Source organism: Astatotilapia calliptera, chromosome 3 (genome assembly GCF_964374335.1).
Source record: "Astatotilapia calliptera chromosome 3, fAstCal68.1, whole genome shotgun sequence".
Taxonomy (NCBI): domain Eukaryota; kingdom Metazoa; phylum Chordata; class Actinopteri; order Cichliformes; family Cichlidae; genus Astatotilapia; species Astatotilapia calliptera.
The window spans coordinates 13261922-13283621 of NC_137424.1; the positions used below are offsets into that span (position 1 = coordinate 13261922).

General features: G+C 41.4%; 1 long non-coding RNA gene and 1 pseudogene across 3 annotated transcripts in view; both read left to right on the forward strand.

The window, feature by feature from the left end:
* LOC145425145 (NACHT, LRR and PYD domains-containing protein 12-like) overlaps positions 1 to 21700 on the forward strand; it is a 363340-nt pseudogene that overhangs the window by 130193 nt on the left and 211447 nt on the right. The gene's annotated exons all lie outside the window — the stretch shown is intronic.
* On the forward strand, positions 17119 to 18077 carry LOC145425199 (uncharacterized). Of its 2 annotated transcripts, XR_013905864.1 has the most exons (3): positions 17175 to 17312; positions 17398 to 17502; positions 17583 to 18077. It is a non-coding gene; the product is annotated as an uncharacterized LOC145425199 (long non-coding RNA). The 2 variants fall into 2 exon arrangements; XR_013905863.1 differs by having other exon boundaries at positions 17119 to 17312; positions 17398 to 18077.

A 21700-nucleotide genomic window follows, 5' to 3' on the forward strand; every position in this document is an offset into this window, starting at 1 on the left:
GAGAAGGAACGCAGTTTGTCCCGGACTTCAGCTAGAATGGAAAAGACACAAAGCTGGATTTATTCTGTCTTTACACTGTCATTCTCTCCCCTCCCTCTCCTGTTGCTGCTTCAATCATGAAACTGATCAATGATCAGCTGATCGGCTTTTCTCTCTTGTTTGTTTATCGCTGAATTTGTGCAAGAAAGAGGAAACCAGTGGATGTCGCGCTAAACAACAACAGCAGCACGTTTAAGCTTGATCAGCTGTTGTTAGAATTTATTTAATATTAATTTCTAGTATCAGCTGATGTTTGCTGGAGCCACAGCTGTAAAGCTGCTGGTCAGGATGTTGGTTTGGATATGTGGTGAGAGGGAAACATGAAGATGAAACCAGGAGATGTCCTTACTGAATCATCAGAGCTGAGCAGGTGATGGAGAAACAGGTTTACCTTTTAGGTGACATGAATGTGTTGAAGGGAAGTTATGAACTGTTTCTGAGAGACAAATAACACCAGGATCCTTTTCTAAGTAGCTGACAGCTGGTAACTGTGCAGGGGTGGATCTAGGAAAGTTTTGCCAACCAGGGGGTTTTGAGCATCATAGAGTTTTTGTGGTTTGTTTTCTTTAAGTCATTTCACAGATTTTCTCTATAATTTCAATTCCTTGGATAAAACAACAAACTTAGGGGATGATTTTGTAATCCAACTTTATGGATGAAAGATTTGACTAAACATAAAACAATCTTCCAACTCAGTCGTCATTCTTATCTTGTGAAATCAAACCAAATGTTCTGTTGTCTCTAAATCAGGGATTGATGAAATCTTTGGTTGCATCCATTTATGAACATGTTCTCATTCATATTAAATCGTAGTCTAAGTCCTTCTTTAGAGGGATAAATGTCATTCATTATCTTCAAATGTGTTTCTGTTGTTTTGGTGGGAAGTTTGAAGTCCATTGTTCAAAGTCTGTTAATGAAACTTTATGAAGTTTATGTAGGATGTTTTTCCTATTTTGTATTTGTTTGAATTATGATGTATTTCTGACTCTTTCTGCCATGATGCCAGGTCTCTCTTGAAAACAACATTTTTAATCTCAATTAAATTTTCACCTGGAGAAATAAAGATGATAATAATAATTTTGTCTTCAGGGAATCATTTCTCTGTAAAACAGCTTCTTCTGAAACTCTTGTTACATTTCTTGTTTATTGTTTGCTGGTTTTAGAAAAATGTCATCGTCTCTGTGTGAACTTAAACTCTACATGTGGTGTCAGCTATAAACGAGCTCTAGAGTCTAATAACGATGCTTTTATTATTGTCTGGTATCCAACCTAACCCTGGGCCTCTGGCTGAATGTGAAACACCAGCAGATGTTAAAAACTGTCTGGGTTACACGTGCATCACGTCGTGTGCTTCCTAACATGGATATGATTGGAATCTGGGCTGTTCAAGCGGTGCTGGTATCGTTGTTGTTTCTGAGACTTTCCAAATCTTTACTGGATAAAAACGTAGCAACTGATGGATTTAACATTTAGCACTCAGACTGTCCCAGAAAAGGCGGAGGTCTGGAAGTTTATGTGAAGGTCTGTCTTGCTGCTCAAGTCTTGTTCTCTCCATCTGCACCTCAGCCATTTGAAATCTTGGCCTTAACTATTGATCTGTTTGGAAATCAGACTGTTGTTGGCTGCTATCAGCCTCCACCTGCTTCCCCCAGCACATCACCGTCTCTGGTTCAACTTTTATCTGAGCTGCATTTTAATGACGTCTTTCAGATGGATGATTTTCATTGGGACTGGCTTTCTTCTGTGTCTGATGATTTTAAGGCACGCTGCTTGTTTTTAAAACTGACTCAAATTATTTAAAGCCTCACACACCTTGATCCTAAACACCCAGATAAATCTGCTCTTATTGACCTTTTTTAACTAATATGCTGCGTAAGTTTTCCACATCTGCAGTTTTTGCCAACGACCTGAGTGATCACTGCATAGTTGGTGCTGTGAGAAACACTAAAATCTCACGCTCCGAGCCCGCATCAGTTTGAACTGGGGTCGTATTAAACAGGCTGACAATGTCAGTTTGGGAACATTTACAGGAGAGTTGTGTCTACTTTGTGGACAGACACGCCCCTTTTTGCCAGGTCAGGGTGAAAGGTCGGGACAGGCCTGGTTTGGTTCAGTACCGGCCGATCTCCTACATGAGAGAAACCAGGCCTGGGCAGGAAGTCTGGCTCTGATGCTGATTGGCTACGTTTTCATTAGCTGTGTAATCGGATTACTGCCTCCATCATCAAGATCCAATGTAACTATTTTTTACTTTAACGACTGACAGTCCAAACGACCGTAGGAGGTTTTGGCAAACTATAAAGTGTCTCTGCCAGCTGTGACTCCTCAGAGCTTCCTCCTCACTTAAATATCGACTCCACTCCTGTGTCACACAAAACTGAAATGTTGCTTTAACAAACACTTTGTTGCTTCTTGTTCTTTGTTCAGCACAGTATCTGATGGTAAACCTCTTGCACACAACTCTGCTCGTAGTTCCTGCTTACTGATACCTTTTCCTTCACACCTGTCACAGTAGAAGAGGTTTGTAAGGCTTTGAATAGCCCCAACACCAGAAACTCGTCCTCACAATCGTTCTCCTTCCTTCTTGCACTTGGCTGCAAATATCATAGCTGAGCCAGTGTCTTATATTTTGAATCTTTCTCTACAACAGAAGGCTTTACCACAGATGTGGAAGTGTGCCTCTGTACTCCCCCACTGAAAGCTGGTGATTCTTCAACAGTTAGTAATTACAGGCCAATTTCCAAACTCTGTGTCTTATCTAAGGTTCTTCAAAGGCTGGTAAATAATCAACTTCAAAGTTATCTGGATGAAAATATGATTTTATCTCCCTTCCAGTCTGGTTTTAGGAAACTACACAGTACTGGAACTGCTTCGATAAAAGTTCTCAAAGACGTCTATGAAGCGCTGGATGCAAAGAACTACTGTGCAGCTCTTTTTATTGATCTATCAAAGTCTTTGACACTGTTGACCACAACAAAAAATCTTCTGGCACAACTTCACCTACTTCCAAGCTGTGTGGAGAGGATGAGGATCTAATAGCACAGGAACTCCAGCAACACTCAGCAGCAGCTGCTCCCAGTCCCTTGGTTTATGAGCTGAGCTGCTGACCACAGCATTTTATGTCAGAGATTACTGGAAATAGGCCTTTCAAACCGAGCAGCTGGCTGCTTCTCTAATGTTCTTTTGGACATCAGCAGTGCGTTCAGCTCAATGGTCTCTCTTCCAGCTTTTTAAATGTCACTAAACGAGTGCACAGGGTTCTGTCCTGGGCTACTTATGTCAATGGTGTGGCACAAAATCTAGATGCATCTGTTCATTTTATACCATCAACATAGTTTTCAAACCATTACAGCAGCTGTTGATAGTATTCAGTCTCAGCTGGCTCAGACTGGCTTTAAATGTAGAAAAAACAAAGTCATGTTGTTCACAAACAGAAAGAGGGTCCGGCTTTATTTCCTTCTCCTGTATCTGCTCAAAGTATTTCTATTGAAACTGTGGCCTCGTACACATACCTCGGTATTGTGGTTGATGACAGTCGTTCCTATAAGCCACACATTGAACATCTAATAAAGACACTGAGGCTGAAGTTGGGCTTCTCTTCCAGGAACAGATCATGTTTCACAGGAAAAAGCTTGTTGCTGCCACCTTTTTTTTACCTGCCCTGGATTACAGTGACATGATTTATATGAATGACTCTGCTCGCTCTCTTCATCTGTTGGATTTTGTCCATCATGGGGCATTAAGATTTATAACTGTCTGTAAACCTTTAACACACCACTGTACTCTGTGTTCTCTGGTTAACTGGTCCTCATTGGTCTTACACAGGATGGTCCATTAGTATCATTTTATCTATCAATCTGTTTCTGGGTTACTGCCTCCTATTTATCAGAGTACATGTTAGGCAAACAGTTTAGTCACAGCCTGCAGTCTCAGGACATCATTACATTCACTGTTCCATCAGTTCATGCAGAGCTTGGGAAGAAGGCGTTCTCCTTTTCTGCTCCGTCTTCATGGAAAACATAACCGAAGGATTTAAGGCTCTCCGTTGATTTCACTTGCAGACTTCAAAAGACGTACACATGTTTTTGTGAAACCATCTCTGGGAACTTGTTCTCGTTTTTAATGTGACTGAGTACATTACACAAACTTTTCTTTTATTGTTGTAATTTTAATATGTTTGTCTGGAACAGGTCTCTCTTGTAAATGAGACATTGAGTCTCAATGAGCCGACCTGTATAAATAAAGCTTCAATTACAAAGTCCTTTGTTTAAAAGTTCCTTCAACTGCCAGTGGGACGTGCTGTGGCTCTATCGGTTGCTGAGCCTTTATATTGTTAGTTAGAAACTACAAATATAATGGCTCACTGTATTTCAGAATCAGAGAAACTTTATTAATCCAGGAGGGAAACTGAGTTGTCATATCAGCAAATAAACAACAAGCACTCATATAAAGTGAGTGTAGAAACAGTTATGATAAATAAATATTCAGATAAATAGAGAAATACAGAAATATAGGTATAAATTGTTACGAAATCAGTTTTACCCCGGTTCTTTTATTCGTCGAGGCATCTAGAGACGGCACCAGAACTCAGTAGTTATTTCACAAAACCTCTATTCATCTTCATTTAAGAATAAGAATCTTTACTCTTTAATGTCACAAATTCCTCTTTGTATGTAACATAACAACATACATGATACAGCTGCAGCAACTGAGGCGAGGAGAGAGGCAGCAACAAGAAGACTGGAAGAAGGAGACCAACAACACCACCTGTGGAAATCTTTCCCCAATCAAGCGTCATCATATCAGCATTTCATCAAAAGCACACCTGACAATGCAGAGGTGTGGCAAAATCATTGAATCATTTATTAAACAAATGAGTGCATCAAAAATAAGAGTGGAGCTGCAATGAAAGAGAAGTGAACTTTCTTCAGTCAACACAAAGTTTTCCCTCACAGGTGACATTTAATTAAAGTGACTTTATTACCACACACACATTCAGAGGCAGTCTACAGGAGCAGAGCTGCAGCTATTCAGCAAATGTCTCCCTGCAATCCTCACTGCAACACCTACATGTGAAAATGAAACCACCTCTACTGTTCACACATGAAACGTCGTGTGAAGAACCAGTTTTCCTCACATCTCTGTTTTAGTAACTCTGAAGTCTGAACTTTTGATTTCTGCATCCTGTTTGTACTGATAACTGTCAGTGGATGATTTTGATCCCAAAGAAATCTTTAACACACATGTAGTGATGGGACGTGTGCACTGAAACAATGGTTAGGAAACAGAAATCGCCTGAGAATCTGCTCATGTTTAAGATTTCTTCTTCACAAACATTTTCTATGGCTGTTCCCAGTATGACCAGTGACACAAAGCATGAAAAATGGGGATTAGTTCATTCAGACAAATACACTTTTTAAAATGTAAAAATAAAGAAATTAATCAATAAAATAAAAAGTCAAAGAAATAAAAAAATAAGGGTCTGAGGCATCAGTCTCACTGTATCCATGGCAACAATTGACTTTCTGTTCCTTCATATCAGAACCACATCTTTGAAATCAAAACATTTAAGATTCAAATTCAACCAGAGATGTGTTCAATTAAATATTCAATGAAGCAGTGCAATGTTTTTATCACTATCCAAGTTTGAACTCTAAGTAGAAGATTTAAAAAAGCAACACACACACACACAGACTCACTCACTCACTCACTCACTCACTCACTCACTCACTCACTCACTCACTCACTCACACACACACACACACACACACACACACACACACACACTCACTCACTCACTCACTCACTCACTCACTCACTCACTCACACACACACACACACACACACACACACACACACACACACACACACACACACACACACATGTACTAAGCTCTTTCCATTTGCAAACATTAACCAAACGACATCCATCAAAATCCTCAGCGTGGTTAGCAGAATTCTTGCACACTTGTACAATACACAATAATCAGACAACCCAAGTACATACAGACACAAACACCATGATCCCTACGGGGGTTTTCTGGCGCCCAATGCCCGGGTCCAACCCTTATGCCCCCTTCTACTGATACCAGACCTTTCTTACATAATTTCGACAAATTTAAAAGCTTCTAAGCCCAGGTCCAACCTTGCTGGTCAATCAACCCGCTTCGGGAATGCCGTCACCGATAATGGTCAAATTTCTAGGCCCTATATTAATTTAAAAGTGCTCCCCGCAGCTTGACCGGAAACTCCACTTAACCAGCGTCTCAGTATTTAACTGGTGCCTGAAGCTTTACCTGTCACCCGCATTGAAATGCTCACGCCTGAGCCAAGCTCTTCGCTCAAACAGCGCAGGAAAGAAGTGATCCTCGACCACTTGGTTATTAACGGGAGTTCGAATCCCCGCGGGAACCACCCGGGCTAACTGGACGTCGCCAGGCCTGACTGCGCGTCCACGATCAGGAGTCATTGCCACACGCTGAACACTGCGCTCCTAGGAGTCCAACCCCAGTCCTAGATCAATTTAAATACATTTAGAAGCACCACTGTGGACTGTAATCGCCAGTTTATTTATCTGATGCTCGGGTACAACCCTATAATCAATTTGGGAATTAAATCCCTTAACCGAATGTCCTAATCTAATCTCTTTTCTTGGCTGATGTAACACAATTGACACATAACACATCAACTTTAAGCACACGTCACATCAACTTTAAAATTCACCCCAGCATTAACAACAATAAGCTTTCATCAAATATTCCCCAGACTTTACTTTTTATTTATCACAAATTACCCAAAATCACCATGGACATGTCACCCGAAATCTACTTATCAGATTTTATAATTTACTTTAATTTCACCACTACTGAGCCAATTTAATGGTGAACATCATCAGCTCGGCGAACAGATAATTTAGAATTCATCCAATGTGCACAATTGGCATTTTTCTTTGAACAGGCTGTGCCTACCTTTAAATCTTTTTAGACCGGTCTCCTGTTTGCCTCATATCAGATCCCACCTTAAGCTGAATTTGTCCTCTCAGCCACAAAAGAATCCAGGTTCCAACCGGGTTTCGGGCGTGGAACCTTGACTTATACCTATGGGTAAAGTTTGGGTTGGTTGACACTTTTAAGGCTGGAAGGATGCTGGGTGTGTGTGTTGAAATGAAAATATGAGAGCATGAGGGTGGGAATGGATATTTGTGTCTGTGTGTGCCTGTATGTCTGTGTCTATATGTCAGGTTGGGTATCAGACGCCACCTCTCTGGGGACATCTCAGGCCCTCCAAGGTTTGGAGGCCTATCTCCACCCACCACCACTTCCCCTGCCAGTGGCGGACTCCCTCAGGTGTCGGTGCATTGGTGGTTCTTTGTGTCTGGGGGTGGGCGTCCGGGTACACACCGGCTCACTCCTTGGCGGCCGCTTATCGGGGCCTGGAGCCTGGGGCTCGCTCGGGCCACTTCGGAGGTGGGGTGCCCCCGGCCTATCGGCCTGGGGCTCGGTCACTCAGTCACAGCCGGCTGCCGGCGGAGCTCACGGGCGCGTCACTGCAACTCCCCCTGGCTTCTGCTCCGCGGCTGCTGAATGAGCCCTCATCTGGCACTCTCCTCAGCTCTTACTGGAACAGTGGCGCAGCTGCCCCTCTGTGGGTCTTCCTTGGTCTCTTGTGTTCTGGGGGCCTCTGGATGTCTGGAGTTTTGATCTCCTCCATACCTGCTTCATACCATAGAGGACAGGGCTGTGGCTCCCCACACTCCCTAGCAGATCATTACATGGAGAAACCTTTGGAATGCAAGCATGCTGATCCACACAGGTATGCACACAGGTGTACACACGGGTATTCACAGACATGGACTACAGCTTTCTTGGCTGCTGCCTCAAAGCACACTGTGCGCTGTCTATCTTGCGTGCTGCACAATATCGTTTATTATTTAGTATCTACTGATATCTACTGCTAGCTAGTTTATTGTGATGGTGCTGTTTTTTTTATTATGTTGCTCTTTGTTGTTTGCTTTCTCTTCTGTTTTTTTTTCTCCATACAGGTGATCCAGGTGTTTTGTTCTTTTTTGTTTGTTTTTTTCTTTCTTCCCCCCCTTCTCACCGTCTCTTCTCCCCTTTGGTTTTCTTTCTCTCCCTCTCTTTCTTTCATTCTTTCTCCCTGTCCTATCCCCCAGTCATGTCTGTCCCGTTTGCAGCAACTGAAAATAAAATAAATTAATAATTATAATAAAGGTCAATCAAATGGACCAATATGGCAAGGCCATGATGATCCACTTGGTAAAATAAATCCGCTTGGCATCTTTCTTGGCCTTAAGACAACAATTCTGATGGCTAAAGATCCAAACGGGACAAAAAAAAAAGAAAATATGCATGTTGTGAAATCCTTTTAATCATTGGTGATTCTATAAATATATTGTTGTGAACATCGCTGAATTTGTGGGTTTTTAGATGCTGGCTTATGTATATTAGAACATAATAAATAAAGTTTGGGTTTCTTTTAGTGAATTTTGATGAACTGATTTATTTTTTGGTCTATAGTGGATGAATTGTGCATACTGCAGATATTGTGTCAGGCCTAAACCCTGAGGCATTAAAGACAAATATCTCTGTTTAAATAGCAAGTTTAACTAGGCAAGAATTTCAGTAATAAATGCTGGTGTGATTTATTTTTTGATTTTGGTGTGTAATGTGAGAATTGATTAGAGGTTTTAATTGTTTTTCTTTCAGTTTGAGGTCGTATACGCACTTAACAGGGTGCGGTCTACTTCCTCTTTCTGAGTCTAAACAGCATGTTTGATGAAAATAGTTTATCACAAGTGTGTGATTCTAAGTGTGTGAACGTTGTGGGTACTGCATCTGAGTGATTCTGTGTGATTTGTACAAAATAACAAATAAGTAATAATAACACTACTGGGGTGAAGATCATGGGTTCATAGCAGAGTGCGTGAAAAAAGGAAGTCTGAGAAGAGAGTGTGTGTGTCACGGTTAGGCGGTCCTCACCGATCGCCTTGCCACCTTTTGGGGGTGTTTGTGTGGACTGTGTCGTGTTCTCCTCTCCATCTTGTGCATGTGTTTTGCTGCGGGAACATGTACCTCCGGAAGCCGTGGCACGGCACGGCAGCTGACCCGAGGGGAGGGTCCGGAGCTGGAATCGCCGCACCTGTGCGTAATTACTTCGCCGGCTACAACTAATCTGAAGCGGCCCTATTTAACGCTGCAGTCGAGTCACAACCAACGCTGGAACGTTGAACTAAACCGGGTAGCGTAATCGTGGCTGTATATATATATATATACAGCTATACTCAGCTTGTGAAAGAGAGAACGGTTGTGTTACAGTGCGTGTGCTTTTCTCATCTGCCCAGGATTCAGGGATTGGAGGAGGAGCCGGCACAAGGACCGGTTTTGGATTATTACAGCACTGTCACTGCGGGGAGAAGTCACCGTATTACTGCACTGCTCTTTCTGGATTACAGACTCGAACTATTGACTCACCTTTTCGCTGTGAATAAATTCACTGTCACTCTGCAAGGAGTCTCGCACCTGAGTCCTTTAATCCCATTTCACCATGACAGTGTGTCTGGTAGGAAGTGAACAACTTTGCATGCCCATAAAAGGAACTGGCTGATGTGTGGGAAAATGATATTAAATAAGTGTTTTAGTGTGTTAATACAGGTGCCCATGGACTTACTCAACCTCAAAACATGAGTACAGCGGCAAAATGATAGATTAACAGATTTGGGACGACAAACAGGCTTTGGCTTAAACATTTGACAGCTTGACCTCTCATTCTGTCCTTATCCTGAGAAGAAGCTTAAAGGACAGTCAATCTCCTGATGAAGACAGAAGACAGACAGAACATCGTGGACTTGAAGAGTTAACAGCAGGCAAAAGACAGTGCAACTGACCTAAAACACTGAAGGGTCAGGCAGCAGCATGTATGAACACCACTGATGGAACATGAGCTTTGAATTACAAGCTGGGAACTTAACCAGTGACATGACTGTGTGAAGGCACTGGACGTGATATTTGCCATGCTGGGAGTTAACCGACAAGAAAAGACTGAAAAGATCAAGAGAGAAGAAACAGAGAAGAAGAAACAGCTGAGTTGGGCCTGTGTTTGCTGGAGATTTGAAGGCCACACAGGAAACTGTGAGAAAAGGGACGAGGACCAGTGAGAGGTCAAGCCGGACGAGTTCAAGTGAGAGCATGTTGGGAATTGGATTGAAAATGGAGGCTGAACTGGTGGAGGTTTAGAAATGTCCAGAGCATCATAACAGAAAGGTAATTCTTTTTTTTTTCTTTTTTTTTTAAAAAAGGGGAGAGAGAGAAAGAAATGCATAAACTAATAATTACATGAATGAATAGAAAGCACACATACACAAATTGTTACATGTGAAATTATTTTTGGAGAGAATCAGAAGTGAGACCGTTTGAATCCACAGCTCAGTGCAAAGATGCAGGAATTAAATCTGATTATAAAAACACATCAAGGCAACGAAGACCAGCTTACACTCAATATTAATATGAATACACAACATACACGCAACAAAGACACGCTTACACTCATGAATGTGAATACATGACATAAATTGGAGTTTCTGGCCGGAGAGAGAGAAGTGTGTTGTTTAAGCAGTGATGATAATAATGAAAATGTCTTAGTTTTGTCACTTTTAGGTGAAAAGCAGACCTGGATCAATTTCCTACATGCAGCAGTCGGAAGAAAGTTATAGTTTAACATCACTGGAAACGTTCAGGCCAAGTTTCTGGTTGAATTGTTTACAGCGTCACGTAAATGGTAAATGGCCTGCATTTGTATAGCGCTTTTCTAGTCCCTAAGGACCCCAAAGCGCTTCACACTACATTCAGTCATTCACCCATTCACACACTGGCGATGGCAAGCTACATTGTAGCCACAGCTGCCCTGGGGCGCACTGACAGAGGCGAGGCTGCCGGACACTGGCGCCACCGGGCCCTCTGACCACCACCAGTAGGCAAACATGGGGTTAGTATCTGGCCTAAGGATATTTGGCATGCAGCCAGGAGGCAGCCTGGGATCGAACCACCGACCTTCTGATTAGTGGCTGACGTGTCACTAAACCTGACAAGCGAGCTCTCACTCCTAACTGAAGACGAGGAATGCAGCTCCAAAGAGCAATAACACGGCAGTTAAAGACAGACAGTGGAGAATGCAGGACAAGCTGAAAGAGAACTTCCTGTTATTGGACTGTTGAAGTGGGAGAGGACAAAGGAGTGAGAGCAGTAGGTGAGAACACAGAGGAACGCTGTTATTTAATGTGGGAAATCTAAATTTGGGTTAGCAAACCTGGGGAAAAGAAAACTGACTGCTTAAGTGGGAAAATTGTGAAGGAGTCTGAAACACTGCAAAAAGAAACTTACACAAAATCACACACACAAACAGAAAATGTATTAACCTTACTAACACTTACAAATACAAGAGAGCTCATGAAGATTAGACAGCATCTTCAGCATGTGAGTCTGTTTATCATCTTGTCCAAGTCGCTTAGTGTGATGAAAAAGTGATACAAAGATCATTGGACTCATAGCAAAGTAGTTAAAAATGATCCAGTTATAGCAGAGAAATGTGTAGGAAAGGCAGCTTTGAGAACATGCCCTGGTGGATCTGCAGCTCCACTGCACAGACATCGATTAAACCTGACTGATAACACACGTGCAATGAAAATCAGCTTGTTATCTTTCATCAGTGTTAAAATAGTGTGAATGTAACACACTTAAACCCTGAAGTTGAGGAATAACTCAGGGACGTTCCATGACAATAGAGTGATTCTTGCGAAAAGGAAAAAGTGATTAAAGCTTAAAGTAGTTTTTAGAATAGTGAATTAGAAGTGCTCCTGTACAGATTGATCAAAACAAGTGATTACTGTAGAAAGAAAATAAAAATAATTCAATAATGTGGTGATGTTGTCTTGTCACGGCAACTTCTTGAGATATGACTCAGTATGCAAATGAGTTGAATGACTGGGGACAGGAAAAGAAAAAGAAGAACTTGTGTTTCCTGTCTGACTGGATGAGGGAAGCTTGCACTGAACGACACACTGTGACTGTGTGAGAAGAAAAGCTTGGTAACAGACAAGATAATTAAATAAAGTGGTCAGGTCTGTGACTAAGTGCAGTCGTCCAGATTTGGAAAAGAAATTTAGAATTTAGTGATGATAGATGGTTATAACGTCTTTAGAAAGGGCTTAATGAGAATATCAATGGTGTGCAAAACTGTGCAGCTTTTAACAAGATTTTCTGTGGATTGAGCAGGTGAGACTATGTCAGTTGACCTCAGACTGTCAGGACGCTGAAGAACTTGAGGCAAAACTTTTCTGTGATTAAGATTTTTGGGGTTGTTGTTTTAGTGATGGGTTGATTCTGTCGGTTAGGTTTGGGTTGTTTTCTTATTTTAATAGAGGTTTATAATAGAGTTTTATTAAACATGGACATGGTTAGAACTGGGCCCTTTAAAATGGTAACAGTGCACTTAGAGAAAACCTGTCAGGTGATGATGTTTTGTGCTCTGATGAGCTAATAATCAGCTCTCTTTTTCTCAGTTTTGTTCTAAGCAGGCCTGAAATATTGAACTAACAGCGCTGTAAAATTTTTCGGGAGAACAAATATCAGGTGAGCTTTTCCAGATTACAACTGGCTGAGGAAAAGCTGACCTGTGGGGACCTGATCAGGTTGTAAGTCCCTGTCTAAAATGATTGCAGCGAGTCAATCCAGTCCAAGAGCATAAAGAACTCTTTTCCTAAAAAACAAAAAACAAAACAAAATAAAACAAATGAATGAGCTCACGTTGCTGAGGGTGGAGAATCTGATTATTTGCGCAGGAATCTCCACTATCAGCAATATCTGGTGTGAATGTGTGTGACTGGACTGTGACTGGACTGACGATGTGGACTAAAGGTTGGACTGACTGGACACTGAGATAAAGACTGGACCAAGAGTAGGATGAATAAATGCTGATAAATAATTCACCACGCTGGCTGGAGAAAGGGGATGCTTTGCTTTTGCCATGAGCAGGAGGAGCGGAAGACTTAATTCTGGGGCTGCTGATTTTGTGTTGCTGATGTTTGCTTAGAGAAAATTCTGTTTTATTGACTGGATGTAGATTATGGTAGTACATTATATAGTGGGGGAAATACCAAATGCTAAAGGGGAGAAAATGTTGGATGTTACTCATGTTACTATTAACAAAAGCAGGCCACTGTAGAAGTCAATTAAATTTGATAGAGGAAAATAATTACAAAGACTTGTCCAAGTGACCAAGGTTTTTTCCCTTTTAAACAGTAACTTATTAAAAGAGCTGGTACTGGAGGGAGACAGGAGCAAAGTAACGAAAGCATATATATTTTGGGTAAGTCTGATAAAGTAAAATAAAATGTACCATTACATTAAGAGGAGCAGGAAACAAACGGGAGACCAGTCCTGACGGTGGATTACACTAGGACTGAGGACCTGATTGAGTGTGCCACCGGCTTCAGTGACAGTAACCTCTGGCTGGACTGGGTGGCTCAAAATGCTAAAGAACAACATGTATCTGATTGTGTTGCCTGTGCTTCAGCTAGACCACGTTTGTTCACGGAGCCCGCACCACTGTATCCAGAGGACAAGTGGGGCTATGACTGCATGTTACGGATGACTAGAGAAGCGGTGAGCACTGGCAACTGGACTATCTTGTCCAGCTTATTTCCCCTAATTCACAAGCAAACACAAGTAGGACCATTCATGCCCAAACAAAACAACTACACATGCTTTAAATTCTCAACGGATACGGTAAAGTACAAGTTGGGAGAGATTGACCCAAGTTGGTGCTCTGTCACACTCACAGGGAGAGCCACAAACAAAGTAAGCCAAACAACCACTTTAATTGGAACATGGGCAAGAAGTGGGCTCTATTATTATTGTGGACTGCTACAATATAGCCTTCATCATTAACACTGCATTAAAATGTTTATTAAAGCTACTGGCATTAGACTAAAACTTTTATTAAAGGTGCAGCTATAATCATACACACATTGCATATTGTGCTCATGAAAGAGTTGATGCTCAGTCTATTCAAGGTCTTAAGCTTCGTTTGGCGCGATGTCCCGATGATCTATTGTGTAAGTGACTTGGAGCAGCAGAAGGTTAAACCGCATACACGCTTACAAACACAAATGATTTAAACATAGGCCAGGCCGAGGGCCTGGAATTCATTTAGCTTCTAACTGCATTTGAGCTGCCTAGTAACAAGTGACAGAAGAAGAGTCAAGAAATTGTAAGTCCCCAGGAATCATCTGGAAGGTGAAACAAATTGTCATGTATGGAAGAATGTGACAGAAAGAGGAACGTCTCTGTCTGTTTTTATGCTGATATGGTGATGGTGTATATCTGACCCTGGGTGTGTTTAATAAAATTAAAAGTGTTGCTCACACACTTAAAGAACATTGAGATCAAGTAAATTAAGATTGGTGTATGAAGGAAATCTCTATCATCCATAGATCGGGTTTCCTCCTGAGGCGTGGACAGCAATAAGCAGAGTTCATCCTTTAACATATAACAAAATTAAAATATTTTCGAGCATGATCAACGGTTAATCACGGTACCGGCCGGAGTACCGGGAGCAGTTTGGAAGAACAAGAAGATGCGGAGACTGTTCTAGATTGTCATTCCAAACTGACTCAAAGTTTATTCTTCTGTGCAGGGTTTTTATAGGCAGAAGGGTTCGTGTGTCAACAAGTTTCAAGTTACAAGTTACAACCATATAAGGAAGTTCCCCCTAGCTCTGAAAGGGGCCTTCTATAATCTCAACATACTTTTGACAGGTCCATTAAACACTAGACATTTAGAATCCTTTAGTGATATAAGTTTGCACATGGTAGAATACTACATGTAGTTATTTGCATTAGGAAATGTTTAACCATATATACCTAAAGGCACATAATCAAGGGTGTGTGATTTTTAGCAGGCTGCACTGAGGAATGCACTGTCCCACGGCAGGATCAATGCAGCTATGCCTGTTCCAGTTTAAGTGCCTTCTTTACATATAGATGAACTGTTGGATTTTCCAGACTAGCAGGCCAAAGGAAGTTGCCATGGGGTCACAAGAAGAGGGGATGAAGTTTAAAACAAAGGGCATTTGCAGAAACAGGGTCCTTTGTATAATATAATCAAAAACAATATCCTGTAAATGCTAACCGTAGTGCTAAAATTCACAACAGTGTATATCTTACCCTGGGTGTGTTTAATAAAATTAAAAGTGTTGCTCACACACATAAAGAACATTGAGATCAAGTAAATTAAGATTAATTAAAGATTAAGTAAAGTTAATATAAAGGATAGAAGGATTTTTAGAATAGGATCCTTTACAGGAGAAGATTTCAGGACCACAGCGACCACATTGGTGGCGAGAATCCTGGAAGCCCCAGACCGAACGGAACCAACCAGAGAAAGGGGAACCCAAAAAGAAGCACAGAGCACAGAGAACCATAGTTCCAGAAAACGTGTCGTTTAGGAAATTAAAAGCTCGTTAGACACAGGTTAAATGTGAGCATAAAAGTAATGAAGAGTAATGAGAGGGACTTTAGGAATAGTTGCAGGATTTCTATGTTATGTAAATTGCCCAAACACAGTGTTCAGGCCGGATATGCTCTACCCGTTAAAGGGGGCAAAGAAACCAGGACTAAGTTTTGAAGATGAAACGGGTTAACTCTATAGAGGATGTTTCCAAAGATTGACAAAATAATCTAGGACCTTTTACCAGAAAAGGTATTTGTACCTGATTGGAGTTTACAGTGAGCACTGAGGGAATTCAGAAGTGGGTTTAAACTGGGATTCTGGGTAAAAAAGGGGGTGTAGGAAGTAGATTTAGGACATTTCACAGGTGCTGTCTTAGAGCTTGATTTATTTGTTGTGGATAGAAGAAATTATGACGGAATAATAAGGAAACATTGAAAACATACAACCTGTTGAGGGGACAGATAGGGTTGGGCAATTGAAAGGTTTCATTTTGTTTAGCATAATCTCTTTTGTTATATTTTAGCCTTTTAACATGCAGGTAAACTTAATGGGATAAATCAGGAATTATGTGTGTTTCTTAGGAAACACGAAAAGCGGGAGAACTGTCATGTAATTAATATATTCTTAGTGCTTATTTTCTGATTATATTGTTTTATGTACTTTAATAATGAAGGTTTGTAAAGCAAGGCCACTTTTGACTCACAAACTAAGTGCTCAGCCAGACTGAAAAACAGGAAGTTAGTGTAGAAATATACAAGCATATTAATAAATACAGGAAGCCAGACAGAAAAGAGTAACTTGCACCATATAAGGAGTTGTTGAAACTGTGTAACATGTAAAGTACCAAAATAACACCTATATGAGACACATTTTTAGATTCTAATGTTAGAGATCCTGCAACTGCCGAGACCTCTTCCCTCTGACCCCTCCCCAAACCCTCAAACCCTCCTACCCACAAACTCTGTGTGGCTTCACGTGTTCTGTTGATGTTTACATGATCGAAATAACTTGAACACAAACACAAACAAACAAAGAGGAAGACCTCACCGGAAGGAAACAACTACAAGTCCCAGCATCCTCTGTGTTTAGGGAGCAGCAGTGAAAGTGAAAGTATTGAGCCTCCGTTCAGAGCAGCAGGAGGAGGAAGGTGGAGCTGAGGCGGGTGAGTGTTTACATGAATATATTTCTTCTTATGACATAAAATAATTCCACGCTGTTCGTGTCTGTGGGTGAAATGTCAGGCGAATTTTCTGTGCGAACGTTACCGTTTTTCAGCACAATCTATAATTTATTTGAATAACATCCTCAGGCCATATATTACGCATGTGACACATCGCGGACATGCGCTCAGTCCATTACATATTATTTGTATTGCACTTCGGTTTTTTGCAAACGGGAGCTTTCTGTATAATATTGGTGACGCTGAGCACGTTTCCAAGGCTACCGTCTGTCGGGCAGTCAGGAATGTTACAGTTGCACTGAAACGTCTCCTGTACTCGTTTGTGTTCCCCGGTCATAGACCCACAAGATTTATCAAAGAGGGATGCCACAAAACTGCAGGTATCAAGGTGACCAAAACGTAATGTATGATGTGGTGATACTTGGACTACTACTTAAATTCTACATTTATTTTCAGGGTTCCCAGGCGTGATTGGCTGTACAGATGGCACTCACATTCCAATCATTGCTCCTTCAGTAAATGAAGGAGACTATGTGAACAGGAAGTCTTTCCACAGCATTAATGTGCAGGTACATAGTTCCCTGTAGCATTTCAAACTAACAAATTATTTCATTATAGTAATGGATGCTAATTTGTGTTCTCTGCACTGTGAAGATCATATGTGATGCTGCCAACATTATCACAAATGTGGAAGCCAAGTGGCCAGGCTCTGTCCATGACTCACAAATATTCCGTGAATGTACACAAAATTTGGACATGGTGAGTTGAGAATACTTTAAAATATATAAAGACCAATTGCTTCAGGGACATTTGAACTGAAGTGTATCCTTCTGTCTTAGGAGAGTTCACTGGCTACTTGCTTGGTGATAGGGGGTATCCATGTTTACCCTATTTGCTTACCCCTTACTCTGACCCTGAACCGGGCCCACAGCAGCGATATAATCTGGCTAATTGCAGGACAAGAGCCAGAATTGAAATGACTATCGGAATGCTTAAGGCCCGGTTCCAGTGCCTGCAAAGACTCAGGGTCACCCCAGAAAGGGCATGTGACATTATTGTGGCATGTGTGATTCTTCACAACATTGCCACAATTAGAGGAGAACACTGTCCTTCTGAACCAAACATCAGCAGTGATCCAAACCATGAACATCCTGACCCTCCCACGGACATACAAGATGGAAGCGCAGTCAGAGACACCATGTGTCACAATCATTTCTTTTGACCCATCACCTCAACATGTTGAAAGAAGAATAAACAGATTTTGTGTTCAACTGGCTTTATTGGTCGCCTGTGTTTCCTGTACACAAAGTATTAAAAGATGTAAACCTCATAAAGTGTCTCTGTTGCTTCCTCCTCTGTAACAGCTGTCAATGTTTCTTCATTATTTTCCTGTAGTAAAGAAATTAACAACATTGCTGTTCTACTGTAAACTCATATAATCTGTGGAGTATTACTCACAACTGCATGTTGGTCTGGCTCAACAGGAGGCTGCACCAGATGCAGTACACCACCACCATCAACTGATAGAATATGAGGTTCATACAGGTCACTTATAACTTACAAGGGACCAAATGGCAATTAACAAACATACCAATCACCTTACACTTCATTGTCATTATGCTCTCAAAGACAACCAAGACTGAGGGAAGGCAAAATCAGTCGGAAAATAACTTCACTACAAAATAATCCATTATGGTAAAGAGTTTATCAAATGAATGAGCAGCACTGCAAAGGTGACTGTGAAGAAAGGATGTATGCACATCATGTATTATTTTGAATTTACCCCCTATGTAGGCACTTGTGTCTTGCGGGGTTATTGACTCAGAGGATGTCCCCGCAGAGATGCCTTCGGCCACAGGGCGCCCACTGTTTTGGCTGAGGGCCAACTCCTCAGCCTCTGTGAGTGGTGGTGGAGGAGGACCCCCACCTGTTTTTCAGGCCTCCGCTTTTTTTCTGTTGGCTATAACGGGCCACATTTGAGCATACAGAGTAAGCAAATATGTACTTGTAATGTGCTCAGATAATTTCAATAAGTGCTTACAGAAAGAAAATTAATGTAGCCTCTAACTGCAATTGATTTACATGGGACAAACAGACCAAGCACTATGGCTCATAATACAATTACACCTGTTTGGACTATATTTTTACATTTCATTTTTACTTGCTGCCAGGCACGTTTGGGGCCTGTTGGGTTGCACCTGCGCTCACATCACATCACAAAATAAAATGTATAAAATAACAAATAAAATAACATATGATAAAATAACGTGTTAAATGGGTGGAAATCCCTAGATCAATGTTTAAATTAACACTCACGCATTGACTCTGTCGGCTATGTTTTGCCATGCATGCTCCCTGTCTTTTGCAGCTGTGGCTGTGTTACTTTTTTCCGCGGAATTTGCGTGTTATCGGCATATGCTGCCATCAGAATTTCGGCCTCAAGCGCTGTAAAATACATTGACCACGCCTTCTTTCCCTCCGTCTCCATGGTGACTCGCTTAATCTGTGCTCCGCTTATCAGGGCTTTATGTATCCTCATCCGCGCGCTTCACTTGGGGTTAAAGCAACTCCGCGTTGACTGAACTAATTGTTATCAGCCTTTCTGAAACCGAATATTCCGAGTTGGACAGTTCGGGGTTACTCAACCCTGCGTATCGTTTTTCACTCTGGGTTTTCTAAACCGGCTTCCTGAAACACGGCCCAGATCACCGAGGTTTCTGTTGCTCTGATATCTGATATTGATTATATTGGTAAACAGGCTGTAGCATAAACATCAGGTCTGTTCTGAAAACTGTCTTTATTTTTTCAAAGTAAGGGAATATCTGTGGTCTGATACCGCGGGCTCATGGGCTAAGGACTTGGATTGACAAGTCAAGCGCAGATGATTGTGTTGTTTCTTATAAAGGCTTGTGTGTGTGTGCCTTCCTGTGTGTGTCCTTGTGTCAGTGGAACTGAATCAGTGTGTTAGAGAAAGTGCTCCTCTGCTGTGCCGTCATCGTGTGGATGCTTCTTTTAAAGTTGGAACTCATGTTTTTATGATCTGCTTCATTTCATTGAACCTTTATTTGTAACCATGAAGTCCCTTTGAGGTTACAGCCTCCTGGTTAGGTTTAGGCTGTTATTGTGCTTCAGGCTGAAATATGAGGAGTAAGGAGTGGGGCTGGTTAGCCCTCATGACCCTCACCATAACACATACGTCACAGGACAGTGTTTACCACAGAAACTCCATGAAATGATCAATGAGAACTTTAGAAACCCGTCAGTGTGATGCTTCCAGTACAACAGCACCTCTGAGTGTGTGTGTTTGCCTCTCAGACTAACTCCACCCTGACATCAAGAAGATGGAGGAAGAGGATGGAGCAGGATCTGCAGCATCCAGCTGTGTGTCTGTGAGGAGTGACTGGTCCAATGATAAACCTCCAAACTTCAGTAATGAACCTGCAGCAACAATGTAAGAGAGCTGCTGACTCATTTATTCAGTGTAAATAATGATTTTTGATGCAATGGGAGAAGAAAAATGACAAAAACAGTTTTAAAAATAAGGATTAAAATATTACAAACTATGTTTTTGAGTTTCCTGATGTAGCACAAAAATATATGAACATAACTGTATATAGGACAGATATTTTACGGTTCTTTTAGGCAGCACCAAAAAACAAAAAGACTATTTTTAAGCTGTCTGAGGCAGTGAGTCAACATGTCACACTGGGTCAAAGGTCAGGGAGTAAAAGTGTGCTTTAAAGGAGGTTTAAAAGCAGCGAATGAAGGAGCCTGTCGAGGTAAATCGTTCCATAACTGATCAAATTCAGTTGGTGGACCTCTGTGTGAAATCAAGCATCTGGTTCACAGAGAGGATGACCCTCACATGGGCTGTACAACATTATATAGGGAGACAAAAACAGAGATTATCGTAGCCATCGCTCTCTCGCATGGACGTGGCAGTCTTGCTGTCTGCTGCGAATCCTCCCCGTACCTCCGTGACCTCGTCTGGTATCTGCTCCCTCCTCTGTAAGAGACAGTAAAGGAAAACACGTCTCTGCCTAGGCTTGAAAATCTAATCTTATCATCCATTGTTCTTCTAGGGCCTCTTCTTCTTGTGGCCTCAGCTAACTGATAATATTTAAATGGCTAACATTAACATGTGTGCCAGCCAGGTTCACATTTATGATGAACTATGATTAATTAACTGATGTTGAAACTGGAGCTTTACTGACCTCTGAAATTCCTCCTAAAGTGTTATTCAGTGTTGTGACAGTCAGCTGCTTCAGCTGCTGCTGGGATGGGCTGTGGCAAAGAGAACAGAGAAAATCAAAATCAGAGTTTTTCTCTGAATTAAAAGCAAGGAAACAACAATATATTCTACATGGTGAAACTGATGGTTTCTGGTGTTTGGGTCTGTTTTTCTGTATTCATGCAGATAAAGTGTGAACTCAGATGAATTATACCATCAAATGTTAAAGGAAAATATCAGGATGAGTGTCTGTGAGCTGAGAAGGACGTGAAGCGAGCAGTTTATCCCAGAGCTGAAGCTGCTCTGTGTGCAGAGATGAGCTCAGATTCCTGCTGTGATTGATCAACAGTCACAGAAATGTAGACTTGTAGTTATTACTGCAGTATGGTCACAGCAGATACTGATAAACATGTATTATGAGGATGGATGATCAAGTTTCTCACTCTCTCCTTTAAATCTCAGTTGTTTTCTTCTTTACAGTTTATCTGTTAATTTATTAATGAATAACACTGAAAGAATTTCTGTTATATTTCCCCTTGAACATCAGCTTATTAGGGCGGCATTAGGAAATAGCCCCCCTCCAAAGAATGAATAAATGAATGATGATAATAATAAAATGATTCAAAAGCAGAGCTCAGAGTGGTAGAATGGTCAAACATGGATCCACGGGTGGTTCAACTGCATTTGGTGACGTGACTAAAGCAAATCTTTCAAATAATCCCACCA